General features: G+C 40.9%; 1 protein-coding gene across 2 annotated transcripts in view; it reads right to left on the reverse strand.

Annotated features, from left to right (window-relative positions):
* Positions 1-23,349, reverse strand: part of FSTL4 (follistatin like 4) — a 350,321-nt gene that overhangs the window by 224,820 nt on the left and 102,152 nt on the right. The window contains exon 1 of one of the 2 annotated variants that reach the window (XM_072935369.1): positions 1,082-1,137. The exons of the other annotated variant lie outside the window; for it this stretch is intronic. The gene's annotated coding sequence lies outside the window, so the exon portion shown is untranslated. Of the gene's footprint in view, positions 1-1,081; positions 1,138-23,349 lie in introns of those variants that run through there. 2 annotated transcript variants of the gene reach the window in all.

Genomic DNA, 23,349 nt, shown 5'->3' on the forward strand with positions numbered 1-23,349 from the left:
AGGGAATCAGAATATTTGAAAACTGCTTCTGATCCTTCTTTTCAAAAATATTACAAATCTACTTGTTGAAGTGAGATTATTGAAAAATATGATTATACTCCTAATCTCACACCAAAGCTGCCTTTTCTTTTCAAATTTTGAGCTCATCAGAGCATAGACTATTCTGAATTTATATAGTTCCTGGCAGAGTGCAGGCCAGTTTTTGGCAGTTACCTGAGTTTTACCATAACAAACAACAACAGCAGCAGTGGGAATTCAGTCTTTGAGGGTGGAGGCTGCAGTGAATGTTTCTCATCCATTTGATTGTTGGGAAGGACCAGTGCAGAGAACATCAGTGTCTAATGCTTACACAACTGTAAGTTTAAACTTTACAGGATCTCTACACTAAATTTCACAAGTGCCACACAGTGGCTTTCAAAACAGGTTAAAAGAAGAGCAATTTTCCTCATCGTGAAACAAAAGCACTAAAGCACCTTGTGATTGTAATACAGAGAAAAAAAGATGGTACTGAGTGACGCATCTGTCTCCCAGGTCTTGAAAGGAAATCCAATGTTCTTTGGATTACCCAGTGCTCACTTGGGGCATTCAATCTAAACAGTCATTTCAGACTTTTACAGACAACAATACAAAATACTGTGCAATGATAGACAAGAGCTTTTGATGACAAAGAGCAAACAGATAGGGAATCCTTTCAGGCTCACAATATAGATAAAAGGACATTTTTGTATTTCCAAATGATACTCAAGGCTCAGGTGTTGCAGACAATACAAAAATAATGTAATATTGCTTCTCTCCAATGCGTTTTTACTTCTGGAGTTAGTTCACCTATATTGATTCACTGATGGTCCTTATTCTCTATCTGCCTCACACACCCCCTTTCTTAAGAGGTCAGTGCACAATATAAAGATAATACTGAACCTAGGAGGAAAAAAGTAAGGTTATTTGTGAGGCTAGGGTTGAAATTGCCTCCTTGCTCCATTTAGTTCTTTAAGAACATAAAGCAGAAAATTCCTTCATGCCTTGTTTTCATTGTCTGTCATATTTGATGACTTTTTTCCCAGAGCAAATAAAGAAAACATACCTGTTACAATGAAGTTCTAATCAAGTATTCTGCGTATTGGTTGGGGAGAAGGAGAAAACTGAAAGAAAAAGAAACAGGAATAGATATACCTGGTCCTCCTATGTAACAGACAAGTATTGTTTCCAAGAGTTTTATTTACACACAATTTTGAATGGCTTCAGAGGACATTCTCTTGAGGCATAATTTCAGACATAAAGCTTAGAAGAAAATTTATAAACTCAAAGGTGATTCCTGCAGGCAACACACACTGTTTAAGTTGTGCCCAATGAGCATGGCCTCAGTGCTGTGAGTTAGAGCTGACACAAGCATAGTGGCATCACTGGGGCTCTTTACACTGACCTCATGGGCCTTTGGTCAGTCTTTTGCATGTGAGTGGCCTGGGAAACAATAGCCACAGACTGACACTGAGTATCCAAATGGAATGTAGAGCACATGACAAAAACTGGCATTTTAATTCTGCTGTTACTCCAGAATATGAAAAGCAGTTAGTGCTAATCCTAGAAGTTGCTCCCTAGGGAGTTTCCTATATACCTTCTTAGAACATTAAGTCCTCCATGAAATAATTCTTTGGATCATTCTTTTAAAAATTGCTTTTTCTTACTTTCTTTATAAAGTAAATTGTAATGGAAAGTGATTAATTGCTCTTAAGTTGAACCTCAGAACAGGACACCCACTTACAACTGGATCAACAGAATGAAATGCAATAGTACACTCTAGTCAATCATAGAGACCAGAACAGGGAGAGATATTGCTAAATAAAGGCAAATCAAAAAAAAGAGAAGTTTGATGTATTTTTTAGCAGTATATTAATTTTCCAGTTTATGCATTGATAAAGGTCATTGGTGACAGTGACTCATAATTGACTGATGATCAAAGGCCATCAAAGTCAGCAGAAGTCTCCACGGAGCCTCATTTGATCACTGCTGTCAGGTGCAAGCCAGTTATTTCCTTTCATAGACTTTGTCAGTGTGAAATCTGCTTTGACTGAGGTGAGTGTGAAGAGCAGCCCCCAAGACCCATCAGCATCCTCCAGGCCAGGCCCTTGGGTAGAGGGGAAGGCACTTTCAGGAGTATGAAGTAAGAGAAGATCAGTATCAGAAAACAGATCAGGTTGGTAGAAAGACTAAGATGCCTGAGGGGCACATAAGTGAGTAAGAAATGAGACAAATATGTACTCAAAGTAAAAATAAATATTTCTTTTTTTAACTAGAGGAAGATAAACATGGCCCCAGAGCCCAGGAGAGCTGCAGCCATCTGATTTTTACAGAGGCCTTTCATAGAACCATATTACCCTCCTGCTTGTAAAGAACATTTCAGTCCTCCTTCTTTGGCCTTCAGTAGAAAATGTTAAAATCAGACCTGAAATTTGTCTTGAGTTGAGCATAATGTATCTCTGACACTAACTGTGAATTTTGGCCAAATACCTGCATACAGATGATAAACAGAAAGAACTGCTCTGTTCCTTCAGCTTTTCCTGACCCTTTCTCCTTTAAATGCCAACATTTTATAGGTTCTTTCCCCTTTTTTATTCTTCATAAAACCACTCTCAATCCAGCATAATTTTCCAGGCAAACTGCACACTTGTCAGATCACCTGATTAAGAGCCCCGTATTCATTATTATAAAAAACAACATGCTCACTGAATCATTAAAAAGCAGATTGGTCAGTAATAATAATCAGTTTTCTGCTAATAAATACAGCTCAGCATGCCTAATTCTGTGTCCTACTCAAATACCAACAATGAAGAATTTAGCTTTTAAAAAGTACATTACTGAATGTACTATTAGTGCATTGGTCTTTGTAAGGAACATTACTGCTGTCTTTAAAGGGCAGCCAGTTCATGTATTAATTATGTCACTCAAAGAGTGCACTGATTTCTTGAAAATCTCTTCATGCATAAAAGCAATTTGAATACTGTATATGGCTCAACCCTCTCAATCAACTGGGATACAAAGAAAGACCAAAGAAGTACTTGAGTTCAAGAGCTGGCATCAGGAATAGAAGCACAAGTAAATGAATTTAGTGCACTTCTCATCACCACATGTCTGCGGGGCAAACCCCTTCAGGGATACCTGGCAAATCTGGCCAGGAGGAACAAGCTAGCATGGTCACAGAGCACGGCTGCAGAGGGATATCATATGACACCAGGAAGTATTTTGAAATCTTCGTGGAGAAAATGGTGGAGAAAGATTCATAGGGAGAGCTTGGATGTCTCCATGGGATCCAACAGCAGAAGAGTTACATCAGTGAGCTAATTTCCAATTGCATCAATAATACTGAGCAATTAATATGTTAGAGTATTTGTACTGTGCAACAAATCTCATGTTAAAATTCCATCCATATTCAGACTGTTGTCAGCTTTTAGTTGAATCCTACATCAAGTCTAGACCTCATGTTCTTGCTTAAGTAAGAACTTTTGGAAAATAATTATTCTTTCTACTGCTTTCAACCTCTTTTTTTGGAAGAAAATTTTATCTTCCAGCCACAATCCTCTCACTCTTATGCAAGGAAAGCTCCAAACACCATAAAAACCTCCCCAAGGAAAGAACTGTATCATCCTCTCCTGCCTTTCTAATGAATTTCTATTTCTACAACAATATTTATAAAGAAATCAATCTGTAGGGATTTTCTCAACAGGGGTCAAGAGAATTTCCCATTCTGAAGCTCAAAAACTTCACTCTGCTAGAGGTTCAGCTGAAAGTACCTGGGGTTCGGGAGTGCTATCAACAATTATTCTGTGGAGCAAGCGTGCTCGGTGAAAATCCTTTGAAGAGGAAAAAGGTCAGGAAATCTGTCATTTTACAAGGATGATCTTAGTAGTACATAAAGGAGTTCTCTAGAATGTGAACTAACATCTATTGAGCAAAACAATAGGAATACAATTATTGAAATGCCACCAACTTCCTATAATTGCTCATTATTACTGTAATGCAGATTATTTCTTCAAAAGAAAAGCTCTCATTTTGATTTGAAAGGTTTAGTGTTTTGCTCCCTTCTCACTATAATGAATCTTTGACTCACAGGCTAAAGAAATTAAAGAGAGAAGGAAGAAACCAGAGAATGTGGGCAGAAAGAGAAGAGGGCTTGATGTGAGAGTTCTAAAAGATACAGTTGGAAAAATCAATACAAAATTGCATATAGGCTTGGAAATTAAGTAAAAACTCAGAAAAGAAAAGTAAAAAAACCTAACCTCTTACTGCTAAAACACATAATTGAAAGCAAATTCTTTGATGAGATACTTAATATTTGAAAAAGTGATTTGTTTGTCCCGGCCCAATTCATTAGTTCTGAGCAAGTGCCATAGCTAAGAATATAAATTTCAGGAGTGTTCTTGTTTGGTGATAGGTGCTGCCTAATGGCAGGAAGTTATTTCCCTGCTCAGAAGCTGCTGGTTTCTGTGTGATTTAAAATGCCACCAGAAATAAAGGAATTATCAAGGCTTGGCCTTGATATATGAGCCTATTTAAATCCCTGGGGTAAGACGATGAGGACTACTCTTCCAAAACAACCTGAATGGGATCATTAAGCACTGCAATAATAGGCTGGAACTCATTCCTGCAGTTTAAGGATGAAGCTGTAGTGGGTGTGCTGGGAAGAGTTGCTCAATGACAGACAGCTGAGCAGAGAGGCTAAACAGGACCTGGGATACAGTGAACATTTCAAGCTGCTGAAAGGCTGCAGATGGAACTGAGTGTCCACCAAACATTCCTCCCTGATTCATGTCAAATACTTGACATGTGTTAAAAGAATCTGGTTTCTCAAAGGCATCCTTTGGGGAGAGCTATTTCTTCTATGGCTGATAGTCCAAACTTGCATGCCAAAGCTAGGGATCAAGGTCCACAACCATTCTGTACCTCTGAAACCAAAACCACCTGCACCTTTGGGAGCTCATGAAATGGAGGGAATTTTTGTTTGGATGCTCTTTTACTTTATTTCACAGAGAATCACTGAATTTTCTGAGTTGGAAGGAACCCAAAAGGATCATCAAGTCCAAGTCAGGAGTGAGTGACCCAAACTGAACCCACAACTTTGGTTTTATTAACACCACGCTCCAACCAACAGAGCTGATCTCTTACCTACATGGAAAAATAAAGGAGGAGGGTCTTATTCAATGGGGCTGGAAAGACAAACACCACACCACAGAACTCCATTGTTTCCTGGAAAAGCTGCTCCTTACAGGGTGTATGGACACTAAAGAGGCAGAGTGGTAACATTGCTCTTGGAAATACACTGGGCACTAGTGCTGAGCTGCTCTGGAGCACTTGAAAACTGACATAAATTATTTAACCCTAGACAAAGAAGAGAAAAAGGGTTCTAAGGCTATCTGGTCTCTAACTGCTTTGATACAATATTTTGCCATTTATTTTGTACATTCCTTGAGATTTCTAGTAAAATCCCCAGCATAAATCATGGTAAACTTAACTCTGTCTTAAATCATCAGAACTCTGGTGGTTTTATTACAACAGCATCTCCTTGGACTTGGTCCTGTGAGGTTGACACTAATTGATCCTTTGTCATTAACAAGCCTCACTGTACAAATACTGAAATCCAGAGTCCCCATCCTGCAAACATACACATGGATTTGTCAGTTCATCATATGCACTGTATTAATATGGTGCCCAGGTAAGAAGAGGTAAGAAAGCAGATAAGGTTATAAAGATTTTTCTTGAATGTAAACAAGCATATCAAACATTATAAGAGAAGAATCAAAAGGAAGGGGTAGGAGAACCACAGTTGGCTGCCTGAATGCAATAGGTGTTGGGTCAAATTACTGCTCTCCTCTGAGAGATGTCTGATCTCAGAGGTGACTCCCTCTGCTTTCTTACTGGGTAGTTGAAACCTTTTAATAAAAGCATGATAAATAACCAACAGCAAATATTGTTCTTCTGCTTTGTGTTCTTGTTTGAGATTTAACTGATAAAGTTCACAGACAATTGTCCAAGGCCTGGTGAAGAACTCCTTCTCCAGCCCGACTAAAGACAGTGGAGAACTTGTGATGGTCTTCAACCATCTCTTTTATTTTGTCCCCTAATACATGGCATGCACTGAATACTTTTTAAGAGATACCTTTTCTGATAGGTCTTCCCCTTCTTGAACAATTGCTATGTAATAAACTATTTTATCGGTTTTGCTTACATACTGTATTTCTAGAAACAAAACAATAAATGGCTGTAAAACCAATAAAATGTACCAGGCTAGTGGTTTATTACAAACAAGCCAATACCATACACTGCAGCATATTTTTCAGCTCAATGCACCAGGATTCTTATTGTCCAGGTGAGTGTTCCTGGCTGTAAATTCCAGCACTATAGCTCTTTTCCAGCGCACTCTAAAACTTCTTTAGGTTGATGTGCCTTAAAACACTCCTAGTCCTTGGACAAATTTATGGGGAGGATAAAGCCTAGTAGTCTTATGCCAAGGTGTTTTTAAGTTTGCCAGCCACCCTGGAAGCAATTTGGGATGCTACACAGGGAGCACAGACTGCACAGCTGTCTGGCATCCCTCAGCATCCCTTGAAACAGCCCTGGGCTGCTTCCAGCGAGCTGGAGTGGGCAGCAATAACAGAGTCAGGGAATCACAGGGTCCTGGAATGGTTTGGGTTGGAAGGGACCTTAATCCTTGTCTTCTTCCACTCTCTACCATGGGCAGGGACACCTTCCACTAGACCAGGCTGCTCCAGCCCCATCCAACCTGGCCTTGAACTCTTCCAGAGATGGGGCAGCCACAGCTTCTCTGAGAAACCTGTGCCAGGGCCTCACAAACCTCACAGGGAAGAATTTCTTTCTAGTATCTAATCTTAATATACCTTCTCTCAGCTTGAATCCATTACCCTTTGTTTTGATCCAGACAATGGACTATTTACTAACTTGAGTGGTGGCTCCCAAAGCCAGAGTTCTGGCTTTTCTGAGTCGTTCCAGCAATGCTCATACTTACTGCAGCTTTGAATAAGACTAATACTGAATAAAAAAGCTTCAGTAAGACTCTTCAGCATGTTTCCTCTAATTTTTACTGTTCATTTTCTTCAGTCATTGCTCACTGTCCCAGAAACAAACTTCTTTGGCAAGGACCTCTTGGAAAGGCTATCCAGCATATCTCAGTGCAGTGCTTCTAATGTAAAGTTTATCACACTGTAGGGCCACTGTGCTCTACACCAGCCAATTTGTCAGAACCAACTTCTTCACAAGGACAATCACTCACCCAGGGCAGGTGTCCAGGGGCTTGAGACTCAGCTGGCTTTGCTCCTGCTGGTGTGAGAGCCCACAGTGCAAACCAAAGCATGAGCACACAACTGATACCATGATTTCTTACGATGCCCTGTTTTTGTGAGCTCAGGGTTTGCACCTGTGAAACTGGTAGAGTAATAATATGCACACATTCAACAAAATGTACATTCACTAATTAAATCAACTCACTTTTCTAACTGCTGCATAAAGCAAGTAGCTGTTTTCTGAGGAATTTACACACTATTAATGCAGCTGGTTTTTTTGCTGAAGCAATCGCCAGTGATCTGCAGCACATGTGAAGTGGCCATAGATTACTGGAATACATTTCCTTAGCAACTGTTGGAGTAATTTCATGCCCAGGAGAAAGCAGCTTTCCTAATACACCTCAATCTTATCAGCAGCCCTTGGAGCCATCACGACTCACTTGTTAGTCTCTGACAAGCACAGTGTGACAAGAACACATTTGGAACAATCCTTTCCTAAACTCTGGGGGTCATGTTATCATAAAGATCAGATCCTTTTCCTTGTCTGTTTACTGTAAGAGCTGATCATTCCCAAATGAGGAATTCTATATATTTTTTGACAACTCTCACTCAAAATCACCAGTGACTAAAACCAATACTGAGCACAGAAGGCAAAAGTATTTCAAGACTGGAGATGACTTCTGAGTCCAGATACTAATATTACTTTGGTCAATATTATAATTTATGCAGGAGGCATAGTTTTTCCTTTGCCACAAGTGGCTTTCCCATGTATAGGTGCTGGTTTTCTTAGCATATGGACAACCCAGCCTGTGAAATCTTAGGTCTTCAGTCCCAGCTCCCACAGCATGTTACAAATATACAGATGGATTGTAGAAAATGGGTCACAGGAGGAAAGTTTTCTTAAGAGAAAATACTTTTAGTATTAATGTTAGGCAACAATTTTCATGCTCTTTTCTGATTCTCACCTTTCATTTCAGCTTTCTGTTGAAAACAGCTTAAGATCAAATACACTTGATCCTATTATACAGAAATACATGCTCGGCTTGCAAGTGATCTCAGCAGAGTGCAATTAGGAAGACATAAATATGATAATGAAGCTGTTACATCACATTTTTCTAGTTTGATACTGTATGAGCTTACTTTATTTGTCTATTTATAGGCTTTGATGCATACGTTGATGTAAGAAGATGGGTTTATTCCTTGCCTTGGCTGATATAGCAGGAATAGCTCCTCTGCTTCTTCTTTATTCTCATAAGCCATGTTATGGGTAACCTCCACAAATGCCACTCCAGCAGTGTGTTCTTAAAGCCAGAAGAGTTTTGAGGGAAACCCATTTCAAAGCTAAAGATCCTCCCCAGTATTTACCATTGCCTTAATCTGTGAAGTCAGCCTGACTCCCCTTTGACAAAAAGTGCTGTTGCAGGGTGACATGAAGTTGTGGACTCTCAGACAGCTGAGGACTCTACAGCCTGACATGAGGACCTGAGCTTTGGTAAAATCAATAGCAGAGAACTGACTCAACCATTGGGACACTTGTGGCATTTGCTCTCACAGGAAAAGCCCTGCTCGACTGATGCCTGTGACACTGATGGAAATGCAGCCCTGCACTGGGAAGATCCTTCCCCACTGCTTTTTACAAAACTTCAAGTAAAGTGCACACAGTTCTGCAAAGGAGGAAAGAAATCCTCAAGGGCAGAAATGTCACTAAAGTGAGCTTAAATCACATGAGTGATAACTCCACTGGGAGAACAGCAGACATCAGTCATCTCTGTGCTTGCTTAATATCCTCTGTTTCAGAATATTTCTGCTGTCAGTAATTTTGCTCATCTGCTGGGCAGACAGGACGATGAACAGAATTGCTCTTAGCAGACTAAAGCTATGGACCACTGCAAACAGTCTTTAACAAGAGCACTTGCAAAGGACCTGAGACTGATGATTCATCATTTTTCCTACTTTTAATAGATATTTTGTTAAAGGTTCCAGATTAACAGCCCTCGCAACTGAACTCCTCCATCCCTCTCAGAGGCATGGCATGCAGAGACAGATATGCACAGCAGCCTTGACCTTGTCCCTCTCCTCTCACTTATGAGAGAGAGGCTCCATGATCAGCCTCCTTGGATGATGAGCCTTTTCTCCCCGTTGGTTATAGCTAATGAAAAACCATTATCTGGGTGCAACAAAGAGGGCTAAACTTTTCCTACACACTTTTATGAAACAGGTAGCAAAGTATGCTGTAAAGGGAAATAATACCACAAATCCCATTTTCAAGACTGGGAAACTAAGGCTGGAAGCAATAAAGCAATTTGCTCAAGATTTAAAAAAGAGTTGAAAAGCCAAAAATAAACCCTAAAGCTCCTGAGCTCAGACCTCTGTTGACAAGGCTGTTTAGATTAGTGCTTGATCAAAGACTGGAAGGTTTTCCCCTGTTGTCTGCATTTAAGATTTTTCCCCTTCAATCTCCTGAGATGTTGTTCATAGAACCACCTTGGCTCATTGCTCTTTGCAGAAGCTCCTCTTGGATCTCTCCCAGTGTAACCTGCTTCAAATCTACATTCAATACTGTGCTGTTTTTAAATAAGAAATTGTTTGTAACTCAGTCTTCAGCATAAAGACCATATGTATCCTGCAGTGATTTCAGTGCCTAACTGATCCATAGGCAGCAGCTTTTCTTTCCCAAACCCCTGGGATTTCTTCCACTTCACCTCTTACATGTGGGGAGAAACTTCAATAAAATCCCAGAACATCTGCCCAATCTTCCTTTAAATTTTCCTCTAATATCTCTGCTATGGTGGATGGAAAATCTAGTCCTGATTCTAAGTTCACAAGTAACAAACTCTGCTTTTGATCTACTTAAAAAACATGACCAAAAAACCCAACTAACCAAACCTATATTTTCCTCCACCTTCACTTTCACCTAAAATGATAAAAGATTTAACTGGGCCAAATTCACACTATTCAAACACTTACTAAAACCAAGCAGTTGCTCAAGAAATTTCTGAGTGAAACTTAGACCAATGTCTCTAAGTGTTGGAAATAACTGCAGTGACCAGTTGTGATGAAAGTCAGGAACACAAAACTGACACTTAATCTCAATATGTAGCTGAGCACACAACAAAACAGTGGTTCAAAGCCTCCCTTCAAGCCCCAGGGTCCTGCATTTGGAAGCTCATCTGCCTCAGGCTGCCAGGTCAAAACACCCTGATAAATTCCTGTTAGAAACAGAGGAAAAAAATCCAACACACTCCTGAATTAATATTGATTTTATGTCAATTGCTTTACATTCCCACTTATGCAGACTGCAGGCCATTGATGGAGAGGATCCTCAGAAAGCAAAATTAAAATGAACTGTCATCCAGCAGCAGGGAAAACAAAAGTTTTCCTAATAGGCAATAATGATTTAGAAGACTTCAATGTCTCTAGCTACTCCATAGTGTGGTAGAAACACAACTCTGCTTTCTTTCAGCAGCTCATAAATCTATCAGGGGATACACTTAACTTGAAGATCAAACAATCAGCAGATACTGGTAAACATTGAAGCTTCTTCAAAGTTCATGATAAAAAAAAGAGCCAGGAGTATCTTTTTTCCTAGCAGGATCTGATGATTGAAGTATAATGATAGATCTTCAGATTAGGCAGCTCTCATAACCTTTTGAGCCCTATTTTTCTAATATACTGTTATTAGTTGACAATTGTTCTCAGAGGACATCTTCTCTCACACACACCAGCATAAACCACATCAAAGCCAGATGTAAGCCATGAGAGCATCAAACCTAATGCACCAGGAATGCATTCAGCAGTGCCTTTGTGTAGCCAGAGTAGCTGGATATATCTGGTGAAGTTGCTTCACAGTCTGCCCAGAAAAAACTAACTTAACAACAGAGTAGTCTTAGGTCTTTTTATTTTATAGATGCAATTCAAATTATGTTTGTGTTCCTTGTCCTGTCTTTGGGTCCTCTGCTCTTGTCATCCTGTCTTCCATTTTTCATTTTTCCAGCCTTTCAATTTTTTCTTAAGTTTGTCTCTGGATTCCCTTTACACAGCAAAGAGTGAGGTTGCTTGTCTCCCTGAGCTGAGATGTGATCTCTCTGCTTTGCTTATAAGGAGGCCGAAGCAATCTGATTTATTTCAAAATCCTCCAAACAAATTTAACTGCATTTAACTTTCTGGTTCTTTTCTCTACACCTGAATTCCTTATTTTGTCCCTCCCCATGTTCTCAAGCTAATAGGGGAATAACAAGAAGGCACTTTCAGCATTTGAGTTATACATGAGAGGTTCCTGACAAGCAGTGTCCAGCTGCCCATGTCTCCCTGAACCACAGCCTGCGCTCGTCTGTCAAAATCCCTTTGACCAGTAGAGTTCAGTTGCTGCTTTCTAAGCACCAGCCCATACCATCAGAAATGTGACTGTACTTTCATGGGAACATATAGCAGAACATGAGTAAATGTCTAGCTAAATGAGGCAAGGCATTTGGAAGTGGTTAACCTGTCCAACTTTGATAGAATGGTTGATTAAAATTCAAAGCACTGGTATTTGAGAAAGCATCCTGTGTGTACAGAAGATAAAAGCATCTGAGGTCCCTCAGTCAATCCTTTTGAGTAATAAGTCCCTCGACTTTTCCAAATCTGGATTTAAAAGTCAAATCCAAATTTCAATGCAGCTGAAAGTCCAGACACCTGCCTTCTGTGTTTGAGGAGGAGGCAAGATGAGCTGGCCATCATGTTTGAAACCTTCTTCTTTGCCCTCATTAATGTTTTATTAATAGCTCATGTCACATGAAAGCAGATTTTGCTTTGTGCCTGGCATTAAATGCTGATCAATATTAATGTTTGATTTATATTTCTGAGAAAGGGACAGCAAGAGGGAGCAAGACAGACTGGAAACCAGAATTACATGAACTTCAATAGAGCTGTTAAAACAGCAAGGCTGGTGAAACAATCAATTGGACAAGGAACTGGCTAGCAAAGGAGGTCTGGGCTGTGACAGCACCTGGTCACAGCTCACCCAGGCCTGCAGCAGGGGGATCTGTGAGCTGGCATGAATCTTTGCATGATCTGAAAACACACTGGGCAGTGAGGCAGGATTTTGTCCCTTTGATTCAAAGGACTACAGCCACAAGAAGAGGCCAGGAAAAACCATCCTGCTGCAGCAGCAGAGTGGAGGCCAGTGGAGCAGGGACAAGGAAACAGCTTGGCTGTCTGTGGCCTAAAGAGGTGCAGGTTGTGCCCAGAGATAATAATAGAGATAGTTTGGAAAAGCAAAGGAAATTAGTGACATTTGTGACACTGTGAAATTTGGAGGTGATAGCTGAAAGGAGGAGGGAAACTGCACAGCACTAAAAACCACTCCAATCTGAAAAAGAAATGAAAGACAGGCTAGAGGGATAATTTAATTGCTTGATATTCATGGAATCCCAGAATGGTTTGGATTGCAAGGGACCTTAAATCTCATCTGATTCCAAGCCCCCTACCATGGGCAGGGACACCTTCCACTAGACCAGGCTGCTCAAAAGCCCCATTCTAATAGAACCTGCATTTCAGCACAGCAGGAGAACAAAGGAGCAAGAGCCTCGTCCCAGCCTCTGTATTGAAAACACAATCTAGCTAAGAGGAAGACACATCCAGAGAATTTATGCTCCAGTTATTCTTGATTTTCCCCCTTTTTTTTTCCAGTAGCAGTAGCCAAATGAAGATATGTTCTTGCAAACAATACCTCTGGAAAATACCTATAGATGTCTCTAATTGTGGGCAAAATCAGGGGTTACACCATGCCTTGTGCTTGAGCAGATCAGATCAGAAGAAAATGGAAAAACAAGAGTGGGAGGTAAGGAATGCTCTGCAAGGCATTAGCAGTCAGATTCTGCTGCTTAGTTTGCCTGCAGCATTTTGCAGACTTGGTCTGGGAGGTTCACTAGGTCAGACTGATGCCTTGATGCCGTTTTGGCTCTGGAATATCCTTGAGCAGTCCCCAGGAGTCAGCTTCCAGATGCCCATTAAAGACAATGGGCACAGTACTATTAAAAACTCTGTAAGCTGATGGCTCTAGCCAACTGACAGCAGATTGGCAACACCTGACAGATGATTAGAGCTAAACTGTCTTGCTAAATGCAAATATGCCTATGCAGAAATGGAAAATTACCATAAAATCTTTAGGACTGCAGGAAACCTCAAAGCTAATTTCCGTGTTCAACTAAAACTTCAATGTCCCTGTTAGCAATGTCACACTGCTCTGTTAGTTATCCTTCTAATTAGGGCATGGACAGGGGCACGGGAGAGAAAGCAGCTCAGAGAACAAAATCACACAGGTTAGAAAGCTGGTGTCTAGTTAATCCAGAAGAATTTTGATTTAGACTCTCCCTTTACTAGGCAAATCTTTCCTGTCACAGGAGATGACTCATCTACTCTCTAGTAGCTTTTTTTTTCGGGTACTTAACAGTCAGAGCCAGAGTGGGTATGATCATTTCTGCTCCGTAACTACAACTGCAGCTACACTGTTCTCACTTTCAGATACCAAAGTTCAAGTGTAAAACACTCTGTTCTCCATGTAGATGTTAACAAAGGGTATAAAGACATTAACAGAACTTAAATCCTAAAATTGGTGGAAATAGGTTAACGTGTGTTAGCTGCTTTCTTCAAAAGTCTCTTTAATGCAGCAAACCACTTCAGTTTCAAGGTAAAATCTGTGAGTCATTTCAGAATAATTTAAAGCTGGGCCAAATCTAACCTTTCTTTCCTGATGAAAAAAATACTTTTGTCTCAGAGAAGCCTGCTTTTCTCATTTTTTCAGGAAAGGGATGAAGAAAATATTTGAAAAAAGAGACTCTTTGGAGAGAAATTCGGGTAGAGTTCTTTGTGTGCTGCATGTCAGCAATTAGACCCAAGTGTCAGTGTAGGAATTACTAACTGCTGGTAAAAGCTGTCCCTCACTCAGCACGGTTCAGTGCACTACTCACTCCTCAGCACTTCAGTAAGAGTTGGGATAGCCACAGAATGCATGTCTTAAGTAAATGCTTCAGCAAATTTGCGCTTCAAAACCATGGATATTCAGAACTGCTTCCTAAGGTTGTGGAAATTACTGCTTAGTTGGCTGGAACTGCTCCAGATTGTACAAGTTGAGATCAAGCCCCAGATCTCCAGGCTCATGTGATGGAGTCCCTGAAGCTCATCATCCCTGGCAAAGAGTGGCTTTATTAATGACCACAAAGAACAGGCATTTTAAAAAGATCCTTACTGCTCTTTAAAGCTGAGACTCTCTGAAGGTAAAGCTGTTGAAACAACTTTCTGAATCATTATATTAGGCCAGTAATTGCCAGTGCTACTCTTCCCCTTTTACCTCCAGGAAAAGCATTGGCCATCTAAGCACAGAGTAATCCTAAATGCTTCCCTGGCAGGGGCAGTGCCAGCCCTGGGGCAATCCCAGTAAACACAATATTGGTAGGATTATATCAAACAGTGATTTTATGTCCCTCTGTGTCCTCTTTGTGGTGCCCTAGAGTATGGGAGCTCTGAACATCTCTGAACCAAAACACAGCATCCCAAAAGTATTCACTCTGCTAGGAGGCTCAGAGATGACCATTAATAGTAGCAAAGGCTTTACATTTGCATTTTCAATTCCTCACTTAGCTCAGTAATTTCAGCTCATCACATAATCCCTTATGCTCATTATGTCTGCAGTGTGAGAGGAAAAAATTAGCACAAAATATTTGCTTTCTAATAATCTGAGAGCTGCTCACCTGACAAGCTGCAGTGGTGGGGAGCATTGTTGGAGCTTCATATTCAAACTAGGAAGTATTAAATATTATACAAGCTGTTTGCTTGTTCATGTCAAAGCAGGAGGGTCTGAGCTAACCCTGGGAGAGAAGAAAAGGGAGAATAAATAGATCATCAGCTGCTGCAGAAAATGTCCTGCCAGTGATCGTGGATTTATGAATTCATACGGAGGCACATCTCCACACAGAGCTGAATTGTCTAGTCATTTTAAAGATAAATATTGCAGATGGGTGAATAATTCACTTGTACAAATGTTCACTGAAAACAAATTAACTGGCTTGTGTGTACAGGTAATATGAAATTGTAATAGTTATTTCACTGAATGTTTGAGAAGGCAGTTTCTAGAATTCATCCAGCCTGTCTCAGCAAGCACCTAAGCTAAGAAAATCTTCAAAACCAGCTTTAGAGTCTTGTCCAATGTTAACTTCCAGGTTCCAGAGGGGATGTTAATTAGATTAGCACAGTGTGCATACAGAATACTGCAGCTAGGACAGCTGCCAGTGATCTTTCCAGAAGTAAACATAGCACTGTATTTCACACGGAAATGTCAGAACCAACACCTATTTAAAGTCAGATTGGAATAGGGGGGATTTTAAAATACAGGCATGAGGTGTGTTTCCAGCTTGCCCAGGACTTGCTCACACTGTGCCTCCACCACCAAGAGGAAGATGCTGTGCTGAATCCATAGGCATTTATCACCCACCAGATTAAGTCTATAAAAAGGGGATTATGGGCAGTCCATTTGCAGCACAACACAGACATAAAACTTTAATAAGTTACTGAGATAATGAAGCAGCAGGACATAAAAACTCCACACAAAGACAGCTTGTGCTCTCAGAACCAACAATTCACTTAGAAGCACACCTTCCCTGCGAGCCTCTTCATAACCACCCATGCTGTTTCCTCTATCTCATTTAGGAGTATTCCCAGAGGTTGGGAGTGAAAAGTACAATTATTTACTAGGCTGGCTGTGTGTTTTCACTCTAAAATCCTTTTGCCTTCCTCACAGCAGTTACAGTCCCAGTCCTTGTTTAGAATAGAGGGACCAAGCACAGCTTCCCAAACACAACATCAGCAGAGCTTTGAGCCTGTTGATTTTACTTATGGCCTTAGGGGACACAGGCCTATATAAATCTACAAATAATAATTTGATCCTCTTACTTCAGCTCAAAAATGCAGAAAAACACACAAAGGAAGGAGAACCTTACCCAAAATGTTGCTTGATCAAAAAGATCAATATGATCAAAAGAAAATAGGTAATATCACTGAAAAATCCTGCCTCCAAAAGGAAGTTTCATCCATCTGCTTCCAAACAAGATCACCAGCCATTAGCTAGGCTATACTAGAAATGTTCCATCTTATTTTTCCAGCTTCCCTTTCTATTTCTTTCCTCTTGCTCTTTGAATTTGACTTTGCCATGATCTGAGGAGGAAAGCCCTTAATCAAATGTAACCTTTGCTAAAGGAATATTTCTGAGGCAGACCTGTGTAAATACACAATATCTCAATTACCCTCCAATAGCTGCAGCATTCTTGGTTTGAAATGTTGCCCTCTGATGGCCTCCACCATGCTATCCATCACAGTGACCATTGGAAGGCCCACAGTACACTAATAACAGGAAAGGCATTTTGGGAGCACAGCCAAGCTGCCTGTGATATACACCAATTGCTGAATGGAAATATTTTTTCACAGCAGCCAATGTATGAGACATAGCTACAGGGATTTAAATATGATACTCAGGCTCATTAGTAAAGCAAGCACAGATAACAAGGATTTACTGAATACTACTCTCTGACTTGGCCAGCTTTCCCAAAGGGATCATTAAGATGCTAAGGAAGTTTTTGTCTGTATTTTTTGGGAATTTAGTCTGCTTTCAGGAGTTCCTGCGTGTTCAGCAGAAAAACTTTCAGATATTTGAGTTTTGCTTGTCCAAACTCAGACAAGTAGCACTTTCATGTGAAAGATCTTTAAAAAGTTGGCCTGCGAGCACTTTGCACCTCCTGCAGCCAGCCTGGCGCTGTCCATGGGTGGGAGCAGCCCCAGGGCACAGAATGGGGGCCACAGCTTCAGGCAAAGAAAACATTGCTTCTGCTGAGCACAGGGATCACCCAAAAAGCAGCTGTTGCCAAAAGACACATGGTCAGCAAACAGTTCTGCATACCTTCCTTACAGAAATCAAAACCCCCTGTTGTGCCACACGCTGCTGACCATCCCCACATCACTCTCTGTGCTGCACTGGTTCACACCTTGGGTTTTTTTCACATTAATATACACCCTGAAGGTGGCATCACCTGGATTTTGACAACTAACCAGTGAGATTCACTTGGGGTAAAACTTCAATTTCTTTTCCAAGCACATAAGCACAGATTTTCTCTATTTCTCTAAGTCCAAAATTACTGAGATTTGCAAGGTCCTTTTGAACTACATTTTTATCCTGACCCTTCCTACCCTATGTTAGTGTAATGTTCAAATTACAAGGCACATAAAAGTCACTTCTGATACTTCATTAATGAGTCTGCAGCATACAGAAGGTCCAAATTTTATTCCCTTCAAGTTCTGAACAGGTGATGAGTGGTTTTATGTGCTTGAACTGCAATGTGCTTCTCATTGCCTTTAATCTGCCTTTGCAGCTCTGTTCAGGAAAGGTTGATCTTAGAGAAGTGTTTACTTCAGCTTAATTCATTAATGTTTATGAAGTGCTGTCAAAATACAAAGTGTTGTATGTTTAGTGAGGGTGACTTTAACATTATTATGGCTTCAACTAATACATAAATAATCATGGGACAAAGTGGAGTGGGATAACTGTCATTGTGGCTCTCTATTGCCTCTACTTAGAGCTCATTTTTGTCCTTTGCTACAGAACTTTGTTTGTCTGTTTACAAGTGAAGCATGATGCACCCTGGTTCTATATCTCTTCTTCAGTCTGCCTAAAATTAACAGGTTTTCAGTGGTTTTAAGGTCAATACCAAGTCCTTTTGAACACAGGAGTTTAATTCATGGCTTAGACAGCAAGGTTTGCATGGAAAGCTATGAGCTTTTATTAAACCAGTGAATACGTGTAAAGAACAAAAATGCTTTTGGGCACACAAGTCTTCTTTAGGTCAGAAACTCTGCATTGTGCAGAGCCCCAGAGCACAGCTTCAGCTGCATCACTACTGCATTTGTACTGGGTAAACCTTGAACAGAAACCATTTTATTTCTGAAAAGCAGCCATTTTCTCCTAGAATGATATTAAAAAGAGAGCAGATTTCTTTATCCCTCTGCTAGGTCAGCAAGGGCACATCTTCATGGTACCATGGAAGGTGGTACAGAGGAGTCAGAAATAGCATTCACCCAAGGTGACAAGGGCAGCTCAACACCACACAAACACCAGCCTGGTCCTGAATGACACGCCTCTGCCAGTGCACTGGTATAGCCAGCCTAGCTTTTTATTTGGTTCTTCTGCTCACAATTATAGAATGATCTCATCCTTTTAGGACAGACATGTCCTAAATTTGATAGTGAATGTGGATGGGGCAGTGTCAGCAAGCTGTGCTTTGGACCAGTGGCACAGCCTGGTGTGGGATGGAGCACGTGTCCATGCAGACACTGCTGTGGTCCTACCTACAGGATAAAAAAGTGTCACCCTCTCATAACGTACATCCTCATTTTGGGGTTTCTCCCATCACTACAAACCCTTGAAGATGCACCAGTCATTTGTTCATTGGTTACAGGGATCATCAGCAATTTGCACTCCTTTTAAGTTCCATTTCAAACTAAATGGATCTTCTATTGGAGTCACTTGGGGGAAAATCAGTTTTCTGCCTAAGCAAGACTTCACATCAATCAGGTTAATAGGAGTGTTAGAACATTTCCTAATTATAAGTACAAACATTTGCAGGCTTCCTAGTGATGAGCACTCATCCCATCCCATTGTGCTAAATCACCTCAGGGCTGCCTGGTGAGGAAGCACAAAGCCAGCAGGGTGGCAGCAGCCTCAGCCTGCCCTGCACTAGCAGTGACTAACACGGCGTTCTGCTCCTCAAGCAGACAAATACAGACCTAACGTGGGTGGGCAGTGAGGTGATGCCCCTGGTCAGATTTGCATGGATGTCACTCCCATACAAAGTTCTTTCCTTGTTCCATTTAATATCCTGACACCAGTCCCAGGGCAGCCCCTTGTCACACTTCTCCAGCCTCAGGCTACGGCAGCGAGCTCACAGTGAGAGCAAGGCAGAGGTCAGCCTAGAAAAGAAGAGCACCTGCTAGCTTCAAGGCCAGCAAGGAAACAGCACAGAGTCTCAAGTCTACAAACTAAAAAAAATTAATAAAATTTATATCAAAGGCACTTGAAAGTGATATGATTGATCTGAGTCATTAAGTAGCAACCAAACACTCAAGTGAGTGAAAAAACCCCATAACAGTCTCACAAAACTGCACTCGCAGTAAAAACACAGGCAAACATACCCCAACACTCTCCCAATGTCCACATAGGAAGGTCTTCAGTAGAAAGAAATACAATTATTCCACTCTCCAGGTTTATTTTCAAATTTGCTTAACCTAACAGAGAAGTGGCACTGCCCATTTACAGATATCACTGCCTTGCCCAGATGCATATGTCTCAAAAATTCCATTGTCAGTTATTTCCTGTGCTTGGCAAGAATTTTTGAACCTAAAATGCATAAGCACCACCTATACCTTTAAAGTATATAAGGTACATATAGTCTCATGTCTTTCTGTAAGATTTGCCCACTTCTCTCATTCATATAAACGGAGATAAGTGATTAAAATTAATGTACCAGTTTCAAACTGCCCCGTATCCATTAATCTCATAATAGTCAAAAGCATCTTGAAAAATACCTATACTGCAAATCTTGAGTTGGGATTTTTAAAGTGCTATTAATAGTATATACTTATCAAAAAGTACCTAGCTAGCACAGGCACTCGCACCTTCTTAAATTTTAATAACTTCAATAACTTAGTTTCAATTTAGCTTTCAGGGCATTGGAAGAGCCTCTCTTGTTGGAGCCCTTGCCTGAGGCTTTGCACTGGGGAGGAGTTGGCCGAGCATCAACATCAAAGATGTGCAACCAGCTTAGTAATGTGCTCCATGTTTGAATAAAGTCCCCAAAGAAGCTCACTTGGATTTTTTTCCTCAAAGAAAAAATGCAATTTCTTTGCAAAGAGCATGCCATGCTGTAGACACTGGATTGTGTAAGATTGTCCTGGTGTTAATCATCAAATTTTAGTTTAGTTTGGAAGGATCCTTAAAGCTTATCTCCTTCCACCCCCTGCCATGGGCAGGGACACCTTCCACTAGACAAGGCTACTCCAAGTCATATTGAACTTGGCCTTGAACACTTCCAGCGATGGGGCAGCCACAGCTTCTCTGGGAAACCTGTGCCAGGGCCTCACCACCCTCACATCAAGGATTTCTTCCCAAAATCTAATCTAACCATGCCCTCTGGCAGTGGGAAGACCCCTTTTCCTGTCACTCCAGGCCCAAAGCCCCTCTCCTGCTCTCCCATAGCCCCTTCAGGTACTGGAAGGGGTCTGAGTCTTCCTGGAGCTCTCCCTTCCCCAGGCTAAGCAATTCCAACTCACAGTGCTCGTGCACAGCCCTCAGGACCCTGGATTCAGCCATGGGTGAAGGACAGCCCTTGCCTATGTTGATCTCGCACGGAGCCAGCCGGGCCAGCAAACTGCTCTGCTGGCTACCAGAGCAAGTGGGCAGGGGCAGCTCTTCGGGCACAGCGGCTGCTTGGGTGCAGCCGATGGAGTCCTGGGTGATGCACCCACCTGAGAGGGGAATGGGGCAGAGGCCACATGGTGATGGCACTGCCTGGGCTTTTGTGCTCTGAGTACAGCTCCCAGCAAGGTGGAATTTAAGAAACAGCTTAACATTGACCTAACCATGCTTCCACAGGAGTCAGTTCATTTTCATTACAGGGACCAGCAACAACAATGCTGGAACAGCCGACTGCAGGTGTTTGGAGACACCAGAACAGACTTTAGTGCGAGTATTTATGGAAATTTGTTTGCCAAACCTGACTCCTGCATGTCCAATAAATATTACATTAGGGGTCTAATCACTTGCTGCCTGCTTCTGTCTTCCTACAGGGTCAGCCCAGGTTCTTATAATTGCAAATCCCATAGAGGGGAAAGGGTGAAATCTCTCTTGCCTTTTTTTTCTTTGTTGGGGTTTGAGGATTTAGATTTTTGGGGGGACTGTTGGTGGGGATTTTTTTAACTGAGCTGCAACTATGCAAGGCAAAATTTGCAAAATCTGTTCACAGAGTCTGTGAATGTATTCTTGAAAGAAATAATACATCAGAAAATATGGGGCAGGTTCTTGTACTGCTTCCAAGTGGGAAGGGAAAAATCATCACCCAAAGCAAGATAGCTGAAAGGCTCCATCCGACTCAGTTATTTCCTTCAACCCCTCCCTAAATCAGACCATTTTCTTCCCACATTTACTCACTGAGATATTGAATTGAAAGTAGCACCTTTAATTCCCAAGATACTCTCTATTGCTTACTCCTCAATTAAAAATCAGCCTGATTTGCCTCAGAAATTGTTTGGTTGTATCAGGAAAATTATGATGTCAGAAGCAGATGGGAAATAAACAGGAAGAGCAGACAAATTCTTTAAGAAACAGGGATTCTGTTTTCATGCAAATTCTGCTTAATAAGAAAAGTTGAGATCTGAACAGAAAACAGTATATGTGAAGAGCTGCTCCAAATGTAATTGCTTCTTTAAGTATTCTTTTCCCTTCTCTCTTGCAGTATTTTCCACTGACTTTAATAAAGTGCTGCATAATCACTTGAGCTTTGGAAATGTTTGAGCAAAAACCAGAAATTACTGGAAGAAGAAAAAAGTTTTTCATTGCTGGCAGGTGTTTCTAAGAGCTTTTACAAAGTTTTATTTGGTAGTTTTTCAAGCTGACTCACATTCATATATAATACAGATATCTGATGCTGTTTCTAGTAGTTTTATACCTGTGAATGTGCACATGCAAGGGGGATTGCATAAACACAAAATCACATTTTGCTTCTCAGATAAGAAAAACTTCTGAATATTTGAAAGGAAATTGTATTGGTATTATCTTTAAACAACTGAGTCCTCCCCATTTTTCTGTTTTCTCAGACATACCAAAATAATAACCTGAGACATTAATTGGGAGGGCTCTGGTAATCGTCATATACCTTTGGTCTTTGGAAACTAAGAATTAAATTACTGTAATTGGCAGCTTATTAACAGGAAAATTATGCTAAACAACTTCATGTTGCTGTCAGGAATTACATTTGGTAAGCTGTGAAGATGAGGCCCTTGGTGCAACATTTGCATTTTCTCATTTAGAAAGAACAATGATAATAGATGAGTGAAGCATATACAAATTACACACCAAAGAACATTTGCATGGATGTAAAAAGGCTATCTTGATACTGGAGTGATTAAGCCTGTTATTCATTAAGATACAGGAGTAAGGGGGAAATAGTGAACATATTAACTTATTTAGAGGCATATATAAAGTGAACTTCAGTCCAAAACATATGAATTTCAAGCAGACCTAGACTGTAATAGCATCTGATTATATTGCATTTATTATGCATTTATTAGTCTAGTTTGGAAGGGTCTACAAAGGGTCTTTCTCCTTGTATTAGATGGGATCTGAAGATGTCATTGTGACAACCTCTGTTGTTAGCCATTGTTTTTATTTTGGCTGCTACCTCCCCAAACCCTTTGCCTGTTTATTCGCTGTTTCTGGGAAAGCAGTGAGCCCTGTGCAACATGTCATGGACATCAGCCAAGCAGCCTATCCACAGAAAACCACATCACTTAGTCCAAAAACTGTGGTTTTTAGGAAGCTTTTCTCTATGAGCATTTCCACTACCTGTCCTCAAGTCTTAGCAGTTGACATTCTTCGAAGAAGGATGATTTTATATATCACCAGTTCCTATAAGCAAGGGAGGATAATAGCAAAGCAGGGGAAAATTGGGTCATTCTAATGCCCTGATGAAAACCAAGAGGGACAGCACACTCAGTGACATGGGCTGCCTCTGTGAAACCAGGACACGGTGTCCTGCTCTCCATTTGTACACAGCTGTCTTCTCACCCAGGAAACTCTGAAGCACAGAGAGTTCAATCTTTCCTCAGTAACTCCAAAATTTGACTGGCCTGAGGAGAAATTTGTTAGCTTAATTGAGATGCCATTAGGATTTGAGCAGTCCCTTGTAAAATGGCAGTTTCAGAAGTTCTCATTTGATACCACACTCTGTAGGCATGACCCTTACACAACTGCCCCTTTTAAACC

Source organism: Taeniopygia guttata, chromosome 13, assembly GCF_048771995.1.
Source record: "Taeniopygia guttata chromosome 13, bTaeGut7.mat, whole genome shotgun sequence".
NCBI lineage: Eukaryota > Metazoa > Chordata > Aves > Passeriformes > Estrildidae > Taeniopygia > Taeniopygia guttata.